This window comes from Callithrix jacchus, chromosome 3 (genome assembly GCF_049354715.1).
Source record: "Callithrix jacchus isolate 240 chromosome 3, calJac240_pri, whole genome shotgun sequence".
NCBI lineage: Eukaryota > Metazoa > Chordata > Mammalia > Primates > Cebidae > Callithrix > Callithrix jacchus.
In genome coordinates, this window is record NC_133504.1 from 145024277 (window position 1) to 145045465 (window position 21189).

The window sequence follows — 21189 nt, forward strand, 5'->3', positions numbered from 1 at the left end:
GATCATGACCCAGGGGTTATGGCAGAGAACCATGAGAAACCATTGGTGCTAGGTGGCTGAAAGGACTCTAAAAAAGAGAGTATGTTAAATCCTACCCAGACAGTGGCTCACAACTGTAATCCCAGCACTTTGGGATGCCAAGATGGGAGGATCACTTGAGCCCAGGAGTCTGAGACCAGCCTGGGCACAAAGGGAGACTCCTGTCTCTACAAAAAAATTAAACAATTAGCCAGGGTTGGTGGCATGCGTCTGTAATCCTAGCTATTAGGGAGGCTGAGGAAGGAAGATAGCTTGAGCCTGGGCGGTCGAGGTTGCAGTGAGCTGCGATTGTGTCACTGTACTCCAGCCTGGCAGTAGATCGAGATCCTGTTTCCCCCACCCAAAAAAAAAAAAAAAAGAGCCAGAAAGAAAAATCCTACTTTGAGTTGTTTTCCAGGCTATGCCTGATGTGACAGCTGTCTTCAACTTCTAGTTCTCCCATGAAATCTGCCACACTCACAGTGTTTCTGTACACTGGAAAAGTCTCAGAAGAGAGTCCTGAGGAGAGAGAGACTGAGCTTTGAGGCTCAATGAAAACATAATTCCTCACTACCACATTCCTGCCCTGGTAATTCACAGACATCCTCCAGAGGGCTTTTAGAATTGTTTAAGGTACACATTCAGGCTGATTTTCTAAATCTTAAGGGGCCAGGTGTCTCCAGCTTGCATCTAGGAATATGGGAAGGGATGTGTTTCCTTACAACTGCCAGATAAAATACAGGACACTCAGTTAAATTTGAATCTTGGATAAACAGAGGGTACTGTTTTAGGGTAATTATGTTCTGTGTATTGCATTGGATATATTTTTGCAGGGACTACAGATAGTCCCTGAATATTGATGATTTATGACTTTTCAACTTTACTAGCAATAGGCAGTCAGTAGAAACTGTACTTAAAGTACCAATACAACCATTCTGTTTCTCACTTTCCGTACAGTATTCAATAAATTGCAAGATATATCCAACACTTTTCTTTTTAATAAAGTAGGCTTTGTGTTAGGTGATTTTGCCCAACTGTAGGCTAATGTAAGTACTCTGAGAATGTTTAAGGTAGGCTCAGTTATAGTGTTTGGTAGGTTGGGTGTATTAAATGCATTTTCTATTTATGGTATTTTCAATTTATGATAGGTTATTGGGATGTAACCACGTCGTAAATCAAAGAGCATCTGTACTCTCTTAAGGGCTTCTTCTGATACCCAAGGCAGCTACCTTGTTGAATTTGAGCTTCCTTCCCAGTAAACAATATAATTTCTTGGAAAAGAGACTAGGATCTGAGCCAAGGCTTTGGTTCCATAGAACACATCTTCTTTTCTTTCTGCCTCTCTTTCTACTTCACTCTTATCTTTCTCCTGCAATTATTTCTCATAATTCTTTAAACTAGAGGCAACTGGGGCTGTACTAAGGGAAAAAATTGAAAGGCAGCCTGTAGTTAAGTTTCATCCTCTGTAAAGTGGGGGGTAATAGTTCCTTTCTATGGAATTGTGAACTTTCAATGAATTGGTATAATTAAAGCATTAAGGACAGTAACCGGCATAGGTAAAATACCAGTGACTCTAAGGTCTAGAGTCTAGAGGTCTAGTGTGTAGGGTCTAGAGGCCTTTGACTATTGTAATCACTACTCTTGCCCCCTCACTAATCCATTCTCCACACTGTAGCTAGCGATCTTTTCAAAATGCAAATCTGAGCCCTGTGTGTGGCATGTACCTGTAATCTCAGCTACTTGGAAGGCTGAGGCAGGAGGAGTGGCTTGAACCCAGCAGTTTGAGACCAGCCCAGACAATACAGGGAGATTTCATCTCATAAAAAGATTAATAAAAATTAAAATGCAGACTGGGCACAGTGGCTCACCCCTGTAATCCCAGCACTTTGGGAGGCCGAGGCGGATTGATCATTTGAGGTCAGGAGTTCAAGACCAGCCTGATCAACATGGTAAAACCCCATTTTTACTAAAAATACAAAATTAGCTGGGCGTGGTGCTCGGTGCCTGTAATCCCAGCTACTCGGGAGGCTGAGGCAGGAGAATAGCTTGAACCTGGGAGGCGGAGATTGCAGCGAGCTGAGATCACACCACTGCACTCCTGTCTGGGCAACAAATGTGAAACTCTGTCTCAAAAAAGAAAAAGCAAATGCATACCAGGCACGGTGGCTCACACCTATGATCTACCATTTTGGGTGGCTGAGGTAAGAGGATCATTTGAGCCCAGAAGTTCAAGAACAGTCTGGGAAACATGGTGGGACCTTATCTCTACAAAAAAAAAAAAATTAAAATTGGCTGGATGTGATGGTGTGTGCCTATAGTTCTAGCTCCTCAGGAGGCTGAGGTGGGAGGATTCCTTGAGCCCAGGAGTTTGAGGCTGCAATGAGCAATAATTATTCCTCTGCACTCCAGCTTGTGTGACAGAGCTAGACCATTTTTCTGAGAAATAAAATAAAAATTAAAAAATGCAAATCTGAACATGTCATTGCCTTGATATAAAGCCTTCAATGGTTCTCTACTACTCTGAATAAAGACCTATGGGTGCTAAAGCCTTTGCTTTTACCTATTTCTCCAACTTCACTACTTTCCTCCCTTGCCTTCACTTTGCACTTTCTAGGCACACAGGCCTTATTTCAATGCCATCAGGGTGCCACACATGCTGTGCCTTCTGCCTGAAATACATTCCTCTTTCCCATCTCTCACTTCACTCATTTTTCAGTCCTTGTCAAAGAATTCTTCCTCAGGGAAGCCTTTCCAGATTGCCTGGTCTAGATTACAATTCATGGTGTAGATACCCTGTACTTTTCCTCAGAGCCATTTATTATAGTTCTAATTATTACACTATAAGCTCCATGAGGGCAGGGACCATGTCTATCTTGTTAACCATTATAGTCCCAACCATAGCATAGTGCCTGACACATACTAGATACTCAACTGAAAAAAAAAAGTTTTTTATTTTTTCTAAATGAATTAGACTTACATTAAATCAGAGGGCCTTACACTGCAGCTCATGGGCCAAATCAAGTCCACCGTCTATTTTTCTATGGCTGGCAAGCTAAGAATGGTTTCTACATTTCTTAATGGTTGAAAAAAAATCAAAAGAATCGTGATATTTCTTGACACATGAAAAAGAAAAGAAATTCAATTTCAGTGTCCATAAAGTTTATTGGAACATAACCCTACATATTAATTTATAATATAACATCTTTGGCCACTTTAAGGCTACAGCAGCACAGCTGAGTAGCTGTAACAGAGACCATATGGCCTGAAAAGCCAAAACTATTTACTATCTGGCCCTTAACAGGAAAAGTTTGCTGACCCCTGTGTTAGACAATAGCATTTTGGGTCTCTGGGGCAACTTGTGTTCAAAAGCACCTGCAGGTGGCTTTTCTCAATTGTCAACAGTTTGCTTCTGTTGCTGAAACAAGTGGTCCATTTATTTTGCTTAGTTGGTAGGATTAATTAATGAGGGTTTCCTTTGTCCTTTGTTTTTCTGCTTCTCTATCAACAGACAGAAGCCCCCCAAAGGAGATCAGTCTATGGCATACTCCTTTGTCAGAGGTATGCTCATGTAACTGATTTACCCCCAACCAAAAAATTTCTCAGGTCTTTGGATAATTCATGAATTTCTCAAATGAGATAATGAGTTGATATAGGTGGTTGCAATACATTTAAATAGAATGTCTACTTTTTTCCCATCTATTTTCCGTCAACCCATAAACTAGGAACAGATTTAAAACTGCTTTCTGTCATCTTTTAAAGTTATAAATTCATACTTACCAGAGAAATATTTTAAGGCACACATAAATATAACAGATTTTAAGACTGTTCCAGAATGATTTCACCATAGTACTAGATAACCATTCAAACAGTGGCAGACAAGCTAAACTCAGTGGCTTATGCTTGTAATCCCAGCTACTCAAAGAGATCAAGGCGGGAGGGTTTCTTGAGGCCAAGAATTTAGATTAGCCTGGGCAACATAGAAAGACCCTATCTCAAAGCCCCCCCCAAAAAAAGAAAGAGAGAGAGAGAGAAAGAGAGAGAGAGAAAGCAAGCAAGCAAGAAAGAAAAATAAAGAAGTGACAGATGAACTGCTCATTCCTCTAAATAATTTAAAAGTCTAATCTGAAAACCACTTTATATGCTCTTGGGTCCTAAATTCAAAGGTGTTTTTAGTAATAGATAGACAGAGGGGGATAAACTGAATATAGGTGTCTTTACTTGTACAGTGCCTTTTACTTCTCTGTTGCCCAGGCTGGAGTATAGTGGTGTGATCTTGGCTTACTGCAACCTCTGCCTCCTGGGTTCAAGCAATTCTCCTGCCTCAGCTTTCCGAGTAGCTTGGATTGCAGGCACACACCACCACATCTGGTAATTTTTGTATATTTAGTAGAGCTCTTGGTATATTTAGTAGAGATGGGGTTTCATCATGTTGGTCAGGCTGGACTTGAACTCCTGACCTCAGATGATCTGCCCGCCTCTCCTCCCAAAGTGCTGAGATTACAGGCATGAGCCACCATGCCTGTCCATATTTCACCATTTAAAATACTTTAACAAACATCTACATGCAAGAATTTAAAAAGCTTTATTTGCATTAGTCTGCACACGTGTGTGTGAGTGTGTGTGTGTAACAGAGCGAGACTGTCACCCAGGCTGGAGGGAAGTGGTGCAATCTTGGCTCACTGCAACCTCCGTCTCCTGGGTTCAAGTGATTCTCCTGCCTCAGCCTCCTCAGTAGCTGGGATTACAGGCCCGTGACCACTCCCATCAGCGAATTTTTCTATTTTTTGTAGAGAAGGGGTTTCACCGCGTTGCCCAGGCTGGTCTCGATGCCTTGGCCTCCCAAAGTGCTGGGATTACAAGTGTGAGCCACCGCACTCAGCTGAGAAATATTCTTTTTAAAGAGTGGGGATTGGGCTTAGAATGGGAAACTAACAGAGGGAGATAAAGTACAACTTGTAAAGTTCTCCAGGGTTAGAACTGGGGCTGTTTTCAGCAACACTGCACATTCTCAAGAATAACCTGACATTGTAAGCTCTAGATTTGTAGATTTTTATAATTCTTCTTTGCTGTAAAATACCAGTAGGAGTATTAGAACCAGGAAGTTGTGTGTGGGGGCTAAAAAGTGATAAATTATCCTCTTGTGGGCAAATATGAAAAATTTAGAGAAAAGAATAATACAAATTATATTTGAAAGATGATGATCTCAGCATAGTTGGTTCAATGCAAGTAAGAGAATCTAGAGGTTACTGTAGACTGCCTTCTTTAGTTATACGCCCAGTCTACCAGTGCAGCAAAACAGGGCAGTAGCAAGCTGGATATCACAGGACAGGTGTTTCAGAAAAAAACATGAAAACATCACCTAGACCTTGAACAAAAGCTGCAGGTGTGTACATGCCTGAAATGCTGGATATCTCCAGAAAATCATACTAGATATCAGTGCATAGAATATTCTGAATATTATTATTCTTAAATTCTTTTTTTTTTTTTTTTTTTGAGTTGGAGTCTTGCTCTGTCACCCAGCCTGGAGTGCAGTAGTGCAATCTCAGCTCACTGCAACCTCCGTCCCCCAGATTCAAGCGATTCTCTTGCCTCGGCCACCCTAGTAGCTGGGATTACAGGCATCCACCACCATGCCCCGCTAATTTTTGTATTTTTAGTACAGACAGGTTTCACCATGTTGGGTAGGCTGGCCTTGAACTCCTGACCTCAGGTGATCTTCCTGCCTCAGCTTCCCAAAGTGCTGGGATTACAGGCATGAGCCACCGTGCCTAGCCTCTTCTTATATTCTAATGTAGAATATTAGAACCCAGAAGCAGTCTCAAAGTTTGAGAGTAGTAAATGAGTAAACCGGAAGTATCCGTTTGGCTTGACTGCAGTTTTAATATACAGTAAAATCAGAATAGGCTAAGCATAGGGGTTTAGTTATAGGGACTTAATAGGGAGAATGTATGTATCTGTGAAGGCCATATAAATGCAACCTAGATAGTTCATTGTCTCTTGCCCCAAGTAGTGACACCTTCCCACAACGTTCACTTTTGTCTCCTGCTCTTCCTTATTTCTGGGTAGCCTCATGAAATTTTTCACCTGAACGTGGGGAAAAGTCCTGTGGATTGCCAACTACTGATGTTGACTTACCCTTCTGTCATTAAGCCCCTTTTCTAGGGTACTGCTGAGCACTGACACTTCCTTGGCACCATTAGATTCTGCTGGGGGTATCACTGCAAATGTACCCTGGGGTACAGTCTTCCAAAGTTCATTGGCAAACAGGGAGAGAACACATAACCATTTTCCCCTAACATTCTTAGATGGGTACCGAGCTGCACCTGTGCTCGATTTTAGTGGCAACAAACCTTTTGGTTCTTGCAGCTTCCCTGGGAACCTGGGGAAATTCTAATGCAGACGCCACACTAGGCTTTCCCGTAATTTCTTCTCTTTTCAATGAGTGAGTTTCCGCTCCAGGGTGAAGCTTCTGGTATCAGACTCCCTCTGAGAGATGCGTTTTCTCCCGAGAGGCACCTCAGTCGTTCAAGAATCAGCCTTATGGTACCGACTTGGGTTCAACTGACCTGGGGTGTGGGGAAAGAAGTCCTGCACTTTGAGAATGACATAAGGGTACCATCTACTTAATTTTTTCAAAAAAGTAACAGGTCTCATGCAAACGCCGGAACGTCACAGAGGACGTGACTTAAACGGAACTTATAATGGAAATAATTTAAATGCTTTTCTAAATGAACACTTACTAGACAAGCAAGGAAACCTCCAGGTTTTCAGATACCTTGATTAAAGCTCTTTCGGGTGGCAAAATGCCAGTGCAATCAATGGTATGAGTAGAGCGGACAGTGGACGAAACTTGTTGAGTAAATCTCAGGAAGAATTAGCACTGGACTTTCAGGTATTCTAACTCAATTCTAACCATTCCATTCACTGGACCACAGGATAAGGTTCCGCAGGATCCGAGCGCCAGCTCTGGATGCATTACTCATCGGGAGAAAATTTTGAATTTTTCTCTTGTCCCTTTCCAGCTTTCTTCAATATAGGATATGAGTTTGTCCTCGACCCCCAACAACATTTAAAGGGAAAGGAGCTCCTAGAAAGCAAAGTGGGGAGGACTTTACAGCTGTGTTTCCCAAGCCCGTAAAGGGAGAGTAATAATGGTAGGGGGCGTGCAGACTAGTTCCTTCCTTGCCCAATCAGGTATACAGGAAGATGTTCTTTCACCAATAAAAATAAAGTTCGCTTTCCGGAGGCGGGATGGCGAGGCTTGACTGCCAATTCTCCAAAGCGACGTTAGAAGCGAGGACAGAGAATGATTAGCGGGAGGACCAACCCGGGAAAAGGGGCGGGGAGAAGGTGGGAGCAACTTTGAGCGGCGGCTGACTAGTCCAGTGGAGAGCGAGGATCGCTGTTCCTGTTGTAGTGTTTCTCACCAATCATGAAGGCCAGGGGGTGGGCGGGGCAGGGAAGGGGGTGGGCAGAGCTCGCAGCACCGCCGGGCGCCCGTCGGGCTCTGGGAGAGAGCGAGAGAGAAATCCGGTTAAAATCAGAGTCGGAGGGAGGTTTAACCACAGATCGGTTCCGATCGGATTATTCCTTAAAGGGGACGCTCCATTGTCAAGAGAACTGAGCCAGGTGCCCGAGGGCGGGGATCGGCGGCGCTGGAGGAGCGAGGCAGCTTCACTTGGACTGGGAACGGGTAGGTGTTGACTGGGGAAAGGCGCTTCATTTTACTTTCTCTTCCAGCTCCGGGGCAGGCGCTTGGATGCCCGTCGCCGGCAGCGCAGCCCGGGCGGGAGACGAGGTCGCCGGCCCTCGCCCGCTGCCCTTCCTGGTGGGCGCCGAGGGGAGGCGGGCCGGGATGGCTGGCAAGCGGCGCCGCCCGGGCCGACGCTCGTAACGGACACCAAACGGCGGCGCAGCCCCAGCCTCAACCGAAAACCCTCCCGAGCCGGGTCGGGTCCGCGGGGAGCGCCGCGCGCTTGGCTCTCCCGCGCGTCCCCTTCCCCTCCAGTGCCTGGCTCTCCTCGCGCGCGCCCGGCGCTCCCTCGCGCGCCGCCTCGCCACCAACTCGCGGGAGCCGCCCCGCGGGAAGGAAGGCGGCGGCGGCGGAGGAAGACCGGCGGCCACGGCTCCGCCGCCCCGGCTGGGAGGGGAGGGCTGAGGAGCACACTGAGCGCGGCGGCTGGCGGGCCTGGCGGGCAGGGTTGGCGGGGACCGACGGAGCGCGCCAGCCTGGCCCGGCATTGTCCGCCTTTTCCTTGCTCTGGTCTCTCCGCCCACCGCTCGCGGCCGTGGGGAGGGGTGCGGGCGCTGTGCCCGCGCCGCCCCAAGCCGGCGGCGCACCCCGGTACCCGGAGCCTTCCGGAGCCGCGGCCACCGCCCGCTGGCCGACTCGGCCTGCAGAGTGCTTGCTGCTCTCAGCCTCGGCGCCGGGCAGGCTGCCTGGGCGCTGAGCTCTTCCTTGCAACTTTTCTTTGCCGTTTGATGGAAGTTGTTGCTTCCCGGTGGCAGGTTCTTTGGAAAATAGACTGGTTTCCTGCGTTCTGGAGAGGCTGGTTTCTAGGGCGAAATGGTTCTTGATTGCTGCTGGTCTTTCCTGCCATCCTAGTTTCGTTCCTCGACACCTGAAATAGCATTTCTTTTTGTGGATTGGCAATGATAGGAGCATTAACCTTTCCTAGATCAAGATTTGAAAAGAAAAACAAGGGTTAGGGTGTGTGCTGCTGAGAGACAAGAGTTCTTAGTGGAGCTGCCCTTACCTTTGAACTGCGGAAAATATCATCTCGAGTCACTGGCTGGGATTCTTTTGGAAGGGTAGGGGTAAAAAGACACAGCAAAACAGGTTGCCAGGGTCTGTCGGATTATGGGGAAAAAAAGAGTTTTGATGGAAATAAAGTTGGTTTTATAAAATACTGTGCTGCCTCGGAGATAGCGCCTGTAAAGTTGATTCTGCTACTGAATTTATAGGCATTATAATTAGTACCAACAGCTTTTACTATTGATAAAACTAGTATAATAGGTCTTTTCATCTTGAGCATTATCACTCTGCTTAACCTGTCAATACTTGCTGAGGAATCACAGAGATAGTACATTCCTTGTTAGAGGCCTTAGTGAAGAATGTTTTCATAAGCATTCATTTTTGACAGTTTCTTCTTGAGCAATACTTTGTAGAGTACTTGCATGTGCAAGTTACAACCGTATAAACAAAGTAGCAGTGGGTGTGTTATTCTGTGGTCTTTTTTTGCTACTCATTATCAAAAATAGCATTCCATCCTGTCCTTTCTTCCACTCTGAATTATTTTATAAAATCAGTTCTCTAAAAGAGGGAATTTTGTCGGAACATGTGATCCAGTTTTTTTTTTTTTTTTTAAATTAAAGCAATACAACTTTTAAAAGTATTCATCGATTAACTTACTGTCCAGTAACTCCGGAGTGATGTGGAACATTGTAAATTCACAGGCTCAGCAGTAAAAATAGAGAAACTACTTGGGAAATTGAAACCCAATATCAGATAATGTTTGAAAGACAAATCTATTCTTTCCACAGAATTTAGAAAATGAAGACACTCAAAAACATATTCTTTGGGCTCGAGTGATCACCTCAGCCTCTGGAGTAGCCGGGAATGGAGGTGGGCACTACTGTGTCTAGCTAATTTTTTTTTTTTTTTTTTTGTAGAGTTGGTGGTCTCACTTTATTTTTTATGTGGATGGCTGGTCTCCAGCTCCTGGCTTCAAACGATCCTTCTGCTTTGGCCTCTCAAAGTGCTGGGGTTCAGGCTGAGCTACCATGCTTGGCCGTTTGTAGTCATGTTGATGGTATCTGGCATTGTTTCACCTAATATTTCTTCTTTTCTATTTTTTCTTTGATCCGCTTCTGTGATAAGGATGTCAGGCAAGTATCTAGGCCTAATCTTCCTTCCTGTCTCATAATAAAAAGTAGACGGTTAAACCAAGTTTTTAAATGTCTGTCTTTGTTTACTTACCAACTTATTTAAACAATAAAGGAAAGAATTTCTCAACTTTTAAAAGCACATATAAAGAAAACATTCAGAAATAATTATCTTTGAAATATCTAGACCATATTTCCTGGAAAAGCCTTTTTTTCCTCTTGTGTGCTTTCTCCATTGTTTTAAACACATTGTTTTATATGCACACATTTCTTGAGTTTGAACTGTTTCTTGAGATCTTTGGGAGCTAGGACTATCCTCCATTTCTGTGCAGATTCACTGTATCACCTAGGACCTTTTTAGTACCCAATAAATGTGTTATTTTAGGTCTTTGTGACAGAAAAAGATAACGTCCTGTAAAGTTCGCTTGAGTTAGTTTTTATAAAAAATAAATACCTTTCAGAACATTTTATACTAAAGACCAGTAATTGGCTTGTGGTTGGAGGAAGATATGTCAATCTAGAGGTTCTTTGTTCTGTGTACAAAATGTGATTTAATTATTTATAATATCTGTTCCACAGACATCTTTAGTGATGGTGAACACATTATCACGATTATTCAGAACTAGGTTTTATCTGTCATAACATCTATTGAGTATATATTTATTTAAAGGGTATTATGTAAAGTAGAAACTGATGACAGTATTTATGGAGATAAAGGAGAAATGGATGACAGTCTTGTTCTCAAATGTATACAGGTTTTTTTTTTTTAAATTAGACCCAGAGTCAGCAAATCAGATGTATACAGTATAATGAGAAGGTGCAAAATTCTTAGGAAAAAGGCAGTGGGCATGTCAGTGCAGTAACAAGGACAAAGAAACAGTGACACAGAATTCATGTAATTGATTGTTAGAAGTGGAGAAGTTTTCAAGGCTTTAGCAAATTTTAGAATATATGTTTAAATAAATTTTTTAATAAAGTAGTTTTGTCGGTAGATGGGGTGTATGTTCTCTATTAGAGCTATTTTTATGTATAAAATATTTTGGGGAGACAGAGTGTGTACTCTGAATTTCAACTATTATTACATAGTGACAGGGACCATCCATCTGGCTCAGCTCTGATATCACCTTGTTTGCAAGATCTTCCTCTGTTCTCCTAATCACAAATGATTGTTGTTTGCTTTGGCTGCTGTAAAATCCTCTTACAGTACAAGCCATGGTCTGACTTACTACAGTGTGGTTATGTATGTATGTATTTTATTAGATTGTGGAGTTTGGTAAAAACTATTAACAGAAGTTAGAACCCTTTCATTTTTACTGTTGCTTGAAGTACCTGCAACATATAAAAACCTTGGCAGTTTTAATAGCCCACCAGTATTCTAGAAAAATCACTGTAAAGAAGTTTAAATTATTTTTATTTGGGGAATGTGTGTATGTGTGTTTAAAGGAAAAAAAGTTTTTTCTTATCTAAGTTTCACATGCTCATGGTAAAATATTATTATGAAATAAGTGCATAATTTCAACATTAAAAGTGGCCAGACTTGGTGGCTTATGCCTGTAATCCCAGCACTTTGTGAGGCTGAGGAGGAAGATGGCTGAGCACAGGAGTTCAAGAACAGTCTGGGCAACATAGGGAGACTCCAACTATATTAAAAAAAGAAAAAGAAAAGGAAAGTGTCCCATAACACTGCACTTACCACACTGTAACATCGTTAATGGTTTGTTTATTCTTTCAGTTTTTTTCCTTTTTTTTCTCCTTTTACCTCTGTATAGGACTGTCTTAAACTGTTTCTCATGCAGATTTTAGTAAATTACGTTTATTGGGAGTAGAGAAAGCTAATCATTTTTTATATACTTATTTTTTAAAATAATTTCTCCAGACTCAGTAATTCTGGTTCCTTTTTACCTTAGGATACAAGGCTATCACCAGTATGTTTGTGTTCAAAATGTAGACTTCATAATCTTTGCAAAAATTGATCAAAACCTGTGTGCCTGAACAGTTTACCTGCATTTACCCCAGAATAGTTTTGGAGTACACACTTTAATTTCTTCTCATTTCTTGATTCTACTTCTCAAGAGAGACAGCATTAAAAATTGCTTTGAGACTCCCAGCGGGCACTCCTTATAGTAGCCCAAGGAGAAATGTAGATTTGTTCATGGTGGAATCACTCAAACATTAGGTTGCTAATTGTAAATAGGGGGCTACAGTTTAGGCCGGTGAAGTAGGTGAGAAGAGTCTGTTGTTCCACGTGTGTCTTTAAGCTACCTCAGAGGGCAGAAAGGCTTTCTAAGGGATCCTAAATAGAAAACCCAGCTGTAAGTAGCCAGGGGGGCCTAATCAGCTGAAAAAAAAAAAAGTCTCCATTCATTTAGCAGATTTTTGAGAACTGCACCTATAGTGTGTACCATGCTAGGCATTGAGGGTAAGATTAAGTTTGTCTGTGTCACAAGTCATGAGCTCCTCTGAGAAGAAGCCTTAATTAGATAAGAGCACAGTGGAACGTGTGGGTTAAAGGTAGCTTATGTGAAGTGCATCCTTTGGTGAACTTATTATTCACTCATTTGTTTATTGTTCTGCATAGCCTCTTCCAAAACAGCCTAGCAAACAAAACTGGTCTTCCACCGGAGATGGGTTAAGGTCCATGGAGCCTGTTGAATTAAACTTGTGAGCCTAGAATTGTTCTTTGGGATTGCAAACACTGCTGTTCCTGTGGAGCAAAGCATTTCTGAAATTCTGCAAATGTAGTTGTGTCTTTTCTTATACATAATTTACAGGAATCATGCATTTCAAAGAATATCATTATCTTTGTTTATATCTGCCTATTCTGGATATTCTAGATAAATACAAAATAACATTTTAATAAATGTACATTCCTTTGTAACTTGATCCCTCTCAATATGTACAATAAATACTGTGAATAGATTCAAGTACCTGATTTCTTGATGTGTATAACTACAAGTTTAGAAAGGTATTTATGTATTTATTTGCGACAGAGTCTCACTCTGTTTCCCAGGCTAAAGTACAGTGGCACAGCCACGGCTCACTGTAGCCTCCACCGGCTGGGCTCAAATGATCCCCTCGCCTCAGTTCCCCGAGTAGCTGGGACCACAGGCATGTAACACCACACCCGGCTATTTTTTGTAAAGAGCTATGTTGCCTAAGCTGATCTTGAACTCCTAGGCTGAAGCAAATCGCCTGCCTCGGCCTCCCAAAGTGCTGGTATTACAGGTTTGAGCCACTGTAGAAAGGTTTTTTTTTTTTAATTTTGAGACGGGGTCTCGCTATGTTGTCCCGGCTGGAGTGCAGTGGCTGTTCACAGGCGCAATCCCACTACTGATCATCATGGGAGTTTTGACCTGCTCAGTTTCCGACCTGGGCCGGTTCACCCCTCCTTAGGCAACCTGGTGGTCCCCCGGTCCTGGGAGGTCACCATATTGATGCTGAACTTAGTGCAGACACCGATTGGCATAGCGCATTACAACCCAGAACTCCTGGGCTCAAACAATTCTCCCACCTCAGCCTCCCGAGTAGCTGAGACTACAGGCACACTCTACGGAGCCTGGCTGTAGAAAGGCTTTAAGAGAAAATTTAACCCATCATATAGTCGGAAAAAAAGATTTTGTTTTCCCCTATGAAAATCATTAGACTCATTCTGCTAACACTTCCTTATACTAACATAATCATTTGATGACTGTCTTGAAGTAAACAATTTATATTTCAAGTTTTGCAGATTGGACTCAAAGGGCAGTATTTTAAAAGAAGTTAAAAGTACTTAGTTCTAATTATTGATGAATGTGATGTGACAACATTTGCCCCTTAAACTGGTTCAAAAATAGTGCTTCTTAGATTGATCATGATGGATTTGTATTACTCTTGCATATTGCTAGTGACCTGGTAGACCCTTAATAAGTGCTTATTGATTGGCTGATCATTATGATCACAGATATTTCCATCAGCTCTACTAGTCTTCATCTTCTGTCTTATAATAATAATAGCTACTTGCTAAGTAGTGTGATGAGTAATTTATGTGTACAATCTTTTAAGGTAGGAAGATGCAGTTTACATTTTGAGAATTTTCTGTAGTTGTCTTCATTGATTGTACTTTTACAGGCTTCTGGTCATTTCTTTGTCTTTTATAGATTATTTTGAATTACTATTTTTGATCAAACCTAAGACACTTTGATACTGGTGCTTTCTTGATCTTTCCAGGAGGGATCAACCGAACGTTTTCACCAACTACATCCTGCTGTTGAATGACAGCAGTTGTAAGATACATTGCTGTTTCAGTGTCCATACTTCAGAGAGGTTAAAGTGTTGTTGTTGTTAAGAGCATCTGAAAGTTGATGAAAAAGGAACATTAGTTTGTTTACTTAGTGCAGTGCAGCCTTGCCTTTTAGGATATAAAATATTCACGTGTTCTTTGTTGCCTGAATGGATTTCAGTGTAATATTTCAACTTCTCAGAATTCCTTGTATTGTTCTTCTTTTTTTTCTTTTTCTTTTTTTATAGGTCTCTTCATTTCAGGGTAAGCTTCAAATGTGGTTTAATTTAGTTCAATAGTAAAGAATGCTGGGAGGCGGAGTTTGCAGTGGCCAAGATCCCGTTGCTGCACTCCAGTCTGGGCAACAGAGCAAGACTTGGTCTCAAAAAAAAAAGAAGAATGCTGGAAAGATAATTTTTAATTTTAATTTTTTTTTTTTTTTTTTTTGAGACGGAGTTTCGCTCTTGTTACCCAGGCTGGAGTGCAATGGCGCAATCTCAGCTCACCGCAACCTCCGCCTCCTGGGCTCAGGCAATTCTCCTGCCTCAGCCTCCTGAGTAGCTGGGATTACAGGCACGCACCACCATGCCCAGCTAATTTTTTGTATTTTTAGTAGAGACGGGGTTTCACCATGTTGACCTGGATGGTCTCAATCTCTTGACCTTGTGATCCACCCGTCTCGGCCTCCCAAAGTGCTGGGATTACAGGCGTGAGCCACCGCGCCTGGCGTAATTTTAATTTTATTTTTCCATTTAAAAACTTAAGATGGGTTATGCATCTATAATACTGATTAAAAAATATTAGTTCGGTGAATGTATGTCTTGATAAATGTGTATTCCTGTGTAACTTGATCCTTTTCAGTGTGTATAAATACTAAGAGTCGATTCAAGTACATCATTCCTTGATGTGTGTAGATCCAAGTTTATGGATTGATTGATTGATTGATACAGAGTCTTGATCTGTTGCCCAGGCTGGAGTGCAGTGGTGCAGTCACGGTTTACTGTTGCCTCTATAAGTTAGGCTCAAGTGACTATCAAAAATTGCCATTCAAACTAATCTTAAAAAGACAAATAAATGATCAGAAGCCTGTAAAAGTACTGTTAATGAAAACAATTACAGAAAATTCTCAAAATATAACCTGCATCCTTTTACCTTAAAAGATGGTACATATGAAACACTAATACATATCACCTTACTTAGCAAGTAGCTAATAGATTCAGTTATATTTGTGTGTCTGGGATAACAGTGAACTCACAATAATTTATTTGCAAAAGGAACTTCAGCCATTAGTGTCCTCAGCCAGCAGCAATGTACAGACCATCATATTTTGTTTGTGTATTGGTGCAACCATTTCTTTTTAAAGCATGTCTGGTTTTGGGGGTTGATTTGCTTATTACTTTACTGTTAACTGTTATCTCTTTGTTTTCCCTTGTTATACCTGCCCATGGTAGTCTCCTCTTTCTAATTCGATGTTTTCAATGTGCTGTGGGAACAGAACCCAACACAGTACTTGCTGATTGGTGGATAAAAATGACAGAATGTTCTTCTGGGTGAGAAACCAGAGGACTTCCTGTGCATGGAGCTTAAGTGCTAGGGCTTGTTATGTTGGTTTTTACTGCTTAGAGGACTTGAGTTTTTTTTCTGGTTTTGGACTCTGTTTTGGCTAAGTGATGCTTCTGGATAGCCAAGGGTGGTATAACAGGATGGTAGATATTACCTTGTGGTTGTTTAACTTCTCCTGAATAATGAACCTCTAAAAATTGTCTTAAGTCTAACTCAAGTGGATGGAGAAGAACTGTTTTTCCTTTTTGAATGGCTTGCTAGTCTACTTCTTGTAAGAACCTCATAACCCTAAGCATGTATACCAGGAAACTTGGATGTACTGGTGTGTTTATTGTTTGTTACAATATAATTCAAAGAGCAGAAATTAAAGGCCTTAAAGCACTATGAGATTGCATGTTAAATAGCCAGATATGTCTGTTATCTAAATATTTTTATTTAAACTGGATCTTAATCTGTTTCATTGAGGTAAACCTATCTTTGCAGATGCCTTTTTCTGTATTTGTGTTGATACAGTTTAGACCATGTCTTGTATGTAATATTCTTGACACTACTGAACCATTAATGTACTTTCAATAAATACTAGTTAGAATTTGTCATGCATGTTTTTCATTGTTTCACTTTTTCCTACCTTGGAGTTAATGTTTTTGGAGCTAGAATGTCTTTAGGAATTATACAGTAGAATGTCTGCATTTTTATAGATGAGAATGAGATTGCAGCTTGTTTAGAATTGTTCTTTTTCTGCAGGTGTAGATTTGAAAGGAAATGACAAAAAAACTAAAAAAAAAATTTTTTTTTCTGTTATTCTTAGCTTAGTATTTTTCCTATTCTAACATTCTTCCCCAAGTAAAAAATTTAAGGGATGGATGGTACCTTGGAATTTTGTAGCCTCTGTAACAGAGGTCTGCAAAACTTTATTTCAGCAGTATAAAAAATTGAGTAGTCATTCCCAATATGTGTATACTTATTTATTGTAAACTGTATTCTATAAATCATGTTCAGAATAAGACATTAACAAAAAATGTGATAAGGATGAAAAACATTTTTGAATAATTTAAATGTAGTAGTTGCATGTTTTTGACCCCACTTAAAATATTGGTACATAAGAAAAATGTGATTGAATGTCATCACTTTAAAATTTTTTTTCTTTTTAATTTTGAAGTATTTATAGACTCATGGGAAGTTGCGGCAATACTACAGGGAGTCCTGTGTCACCTTCATTCAGTTTTCCCCAGTTATAACATCTTATATAGGATAATATATTAATAACCTTAAACTAGGAAACTGATACAATGTTGTTAATTAGCCACATTCAGATTTCATGTTTTTTAATGAATTCATTTATGTGTATGTGTGTGTACAGTTCTGGGCAATTTGATAAAATTTTTGTAGATGCCTTTATATGTGTATGTACAGGTAGATTTGTGTAACTGCCACCACCACAGTCAAGATATAGAACTGCCCCACCACTGTCAAGAAACTCCCTCATGAAGCTCAAGGTTTGCTTCTACCTCCTTATCTCCATTTACTGGCAGCCACTAATTCTCATTTTACTCTGTCATTTTGAGAATGTCACCTAAATGGAATCGTACTGTATGTAACCTTTTGCAATTGAGTTTTTCACTCAGTATAGAGTCCTAGAAAACCATCCAAGCTGTCTCACACAATAGCTCATTTCTTCTTATGGCTGAGAAGTATTTATTGTATGAACATAGCACAGTACGTACTTTAACTCTTCACCTGTTGAAGAACGTAAGAGCTATTTCCAGGTTTTGGCTGTTAATTAAAAAGCTGCTTGGAATATTTATGTACAGTTTTAAAGTTTTCATTTCTCTGGTATAAATGACCAAGAGTGCAATTGCGGGGTCATATTGTATGTGTATGTTTAGTTTTATAAGAAACTGCCAGACTATTTTTCGAAGTGACTATATTTTCATCAGCAATATATGGAAAGTTCCATTTCATCCATATGAAAAGTTTCTCTATATCCTCTCCAACATTTTGTATTATCATTATTTCATATTTTAACTGTTCTAATAGTATTATAGTGATAATGTTGTAGTTTTAATATGCCTTTCCCTAAATTAACTGTTTCCCTAAGGGGCAGATGGTATTGTTTTTTGTTGTAGAGTTTTGAGGATTCTTTATATATTCTAGATAGAAGTTCTTTGCCAGTTACGTGGTATGTAGCATTTTTCTGCATCTGAGACTTGTCTTTTCATCCTCTTAAGAGGATCTTTCACAGAGCAAAACTTTTGCATTTTCATATAGTCTAGTTGTTATTTATTCATTTTTTTCGAGAGAGGGTCTCACTCTGTTACTCAGGCTGGAGTGCAGTGGTACAATCATAGTTCACTGAAGCCTCTACCTCCTGTCAAGTGGCCCTTGCACCTTAGCCTCCAGAGTAGCTGAGATTACAGGCCTGTACCACCACCATGCTCAGCTAATTTTTCTTTTTTTGGTAAAGATGGGGTCTTCGTGTGTTGTTCAGGCTGGTCTCAAGCAGTCTTAATGTTGTCTTGGCCTCAAGCAGTCTTCCTGCGTCAGCCTCCCAAAGTGTTGGGATTATAGGTGTGAGCCACTGTGCTCAGCCATATAATGGTGTTTAATCAATTTTTTTCTTTTATGAATTGTACTTTTTTTTTTTTGAGATGGAGTCTCGCTTCACCACTTAGGCTGGAATGCAATGGTGTGAACTTGGCTCACTGCAACCTCTGCCTCCTGGGTTCAAGCTATTCTCCTGCCTAAGCCTCCTGGATAGCTGGGATTACAGGTGCCCATCACCACACTTGGCTAATTTTTGTATTTTTAGTAGAGACAGGGTTTCACCATGTTGGTGAGGCTGGTCTCGAACTCTTGACCTCATGATCTACCTGCCTCTGCCTCCTGAAGTGCTGGGATTGCAGGCATGAGCCACCGTGCCCGGCCGAATTGTACTTTTTGTGTTAAGTCTCAGGACTCTTCACCCAGTCCTAGGTCCTCAAGATTTTCTCCTCTGTTTTCTGCTGAAGGTTTTATGTTTTACAAAATAATTACTTTTTTACCTTGTAATTTTTGATAAAGCACTGATATTGGTAACAGAACAATTGCCAGCTCTACCATTTTCATTCTGCTTGCTTGTATTTTGATTTATTAATATTATGTCTCATCTATCCTTTTTCATAAAATCTTTTAAGAATCCAATTGTCCATTTGTGAGTGCTATCATAATTCAAACGAGATCTGCAGATCTACTGTAAGCTGCAGTGTGTTGTTGTATCCTGGAAGGGAACAAACAAGAGGACATCACAAGCCACCCCTAAGGGTGTGCAGCTGCCACCTTTCCTTTAGGAAACCTTTACTTACAGTATTCAGTGTCAGGAAAAGAAACCCCCTTGAGCATTTTAAGCTAGAAGCCGTTGAATGCAAGATATTAGGTGCTTATTGAATTGTTAGAAGGGCCAAGCAGCAGGTTTTAGGGTGGACTGCAATGTTTGAGTCCAAATCAGTCAGAGGTTACCCACAAGTGGAGCTTTGTGGGCTCCGCTGGGACTTTGCTGGAATCCAGAGCTTGTGTCATTGCTGTCCTTGCCTCCGGATACTCTAGAGACTGGGGAATGGACCCGTTAGCTGCAATCCAGGAATAGGAAGTTGGATCAAGAAGCCTCTGCTGCTGCCACCTCTATGACACTGCTTCCCACCACCCATGCTATACATTAGGTTTTTAGAAGTACTCATCTTGTAACTGAAAGTTTGTGCCCTTTCACCAATATTTCCCCTTTTCTCCCACACACTGGTTCCTGGCAGCCACCATTCTACTCTGTTACTCTGAGTCTGGCTTTTTAAATTTTAGATTTCACATATTGGTGAGATCATGCTGTATTCGTTATTCTGTGTTTGGTGTGTTTCACTTAGCATGATGTATACAACATTCATCCACATGGTTGCAAATGGCAGGATGTCCTTTTTTAAGGCTTAATAATGTTCAGTTCTGTATGTGTGTGCATGATATGGTTTGGCTCTGTGTCCCCACCCAAATCTCATGTCGAATTGTAATCCCCAATGTTGGGGGAGGGACTTGGTGGGAGGTGATTGGATTATGGGGTCAGATTTCCCCCTTGCTCTTGTGATAGTGAGTGAGTTCTCAGAAGATGTGGCTATTGTCATTTTAAAGTATGTCCCCCTTACCTGTCTCTTCCTGCTGACCATGTGAAGGCTGTGTGTGCTTCCTCTTCACCTTCTGCCACAATTTTAAGTTTCCTAAGGCTTACCCAGAAGCAGAAACCTGTACAACTCACAGAATCATGAGCCTTAAATCTCTTTTCTCTGTAAATTACCCCGTCTCAGGTATGCCTTCTAGCAGTGTGAGAACAGACTAATATAGTGCATAGCTATCTATCTATATATTATATAGATATATATTATGATTTATTTATCTGTTTTTTAACATCAAACTACATAATTTTAATGAATTGAAAAATATTAAATCTGTGGAAATCCATGAATTTGCAGAAGAAACTATTCATTTGACATCATTTAAAGTAACTCTTAAATCAACTCTTTACTTTGAAAGCTGGTATTTAAAGGTAAAGAATTAAGCCTTTGTACTATTGATGAATGCCTTGACTAAAAACAAAAACAAAAAAAGAAAAGAAAAAAGAATTAAGCCTTTCTTCTGACTTCCTAGCACTGATGATTTTGAGGACTTTTAAATTGTATTGTATATGATATTGTTTCAGCTGAGTAGGTAAATCTGGGTTTTGTTTGAGATGCATCTTGTGAGCCTGCTCTCTGCTCCTCCTACTCAGGGCCTCCTGTGGCTGGCTGGACCATGGCTCTTTGCCTTGCTCTAGCTGAGAGATCAGAGCTGGCTGGAAGTGGGTGATGTTCGGAAGGCCAACAGCCTCAAAGCCCTCCTGCATCCCATCCTTACCGGCATGTCCTCAAAAGTCACTGATTCTTGGGGCCTGGCTGTTAAGGAAACAGCTGTCATCATCAGACCTCTTTTGTTCGTGTCTTGAAGAAAGGTAAAAGTCTCAGGAGTGTGGACTCTCACTAGCCCCTACAGCTTCTCAGGGAACAGACTGCGGGCATTACGCACAGTTCCTCTCAAACAAAACTCACAACGGCACTTCATGACTGTTGTGCATAATGCCACAATGAACATGGCAGTACAGATATCTCTCTGAGCTTGTGATATTATTTACTTTAGATATATACCCAGTAGTGGAATTGCTGGATCATTTGGCAGTTATATTTTAATTTTTGAGGAGCTTCCCTTCTGTTTTCCAAACTGACTGTACCAGTTTGCACTCCCACCAACATATGTAAGTGTTCCCTTTTCTCCACATCCTCACCGACAGTTGTTACAGTTTGTCTTTTTGATTCTAGCCATTCTGGATATGAGATACCTCATTGTGGTTTTGATTTGCATTTCCCTGATATTTAGTAATATTGAGCACCTTTTTATATACCTATTGACCTGTTTGT

General features: G+C 41.1%; 2 protein-coding genes across 12 annotated transcripts in view; one reads left to right on the top strand and one right to left on the bottom strand.

The window, feature by feature from the left end:
• Positions 1 to 7165, bottom strand: part of OCIAD1 (OCIA domain containing 1) — a 75590-nt gene extending 68425 nt beyond the window's left edge. The window contains exons 1-2 of the mRNA XM_035293733.3: positions 6759 to 7165; positions 6369 to 6584 (exon numbers count right to left, since the gene is read on the bottom strand). The gene's annotated coding sequence lies outside the window, so the exon portion shown is untranslated. The remainder of the gene's footprint in view (positions 1 to 6368; positions 6585 to 6758) is intronic.
• A 322-nt stretch (positions 7166 to 7487) lies between these two features.
• FRYL (FRY like transcription coactivator) overlaps positions 7488 to 21189 on the top strand; it is a 282324-nt gene continuing 268622 nt past the window's right edge. For all 11 annotated transcript variants that reach the window (XM_054253361.2, XM_078367237.1, XM_078367241.1 and 8 more), the window contains exon 1: positions 7488 to 7711. The gene's annotated coding sequence lies outside the window, so the exon portion shown is untranslated. The remainder of the gene's footprint in view (positions 7712 to 21189) is intronic.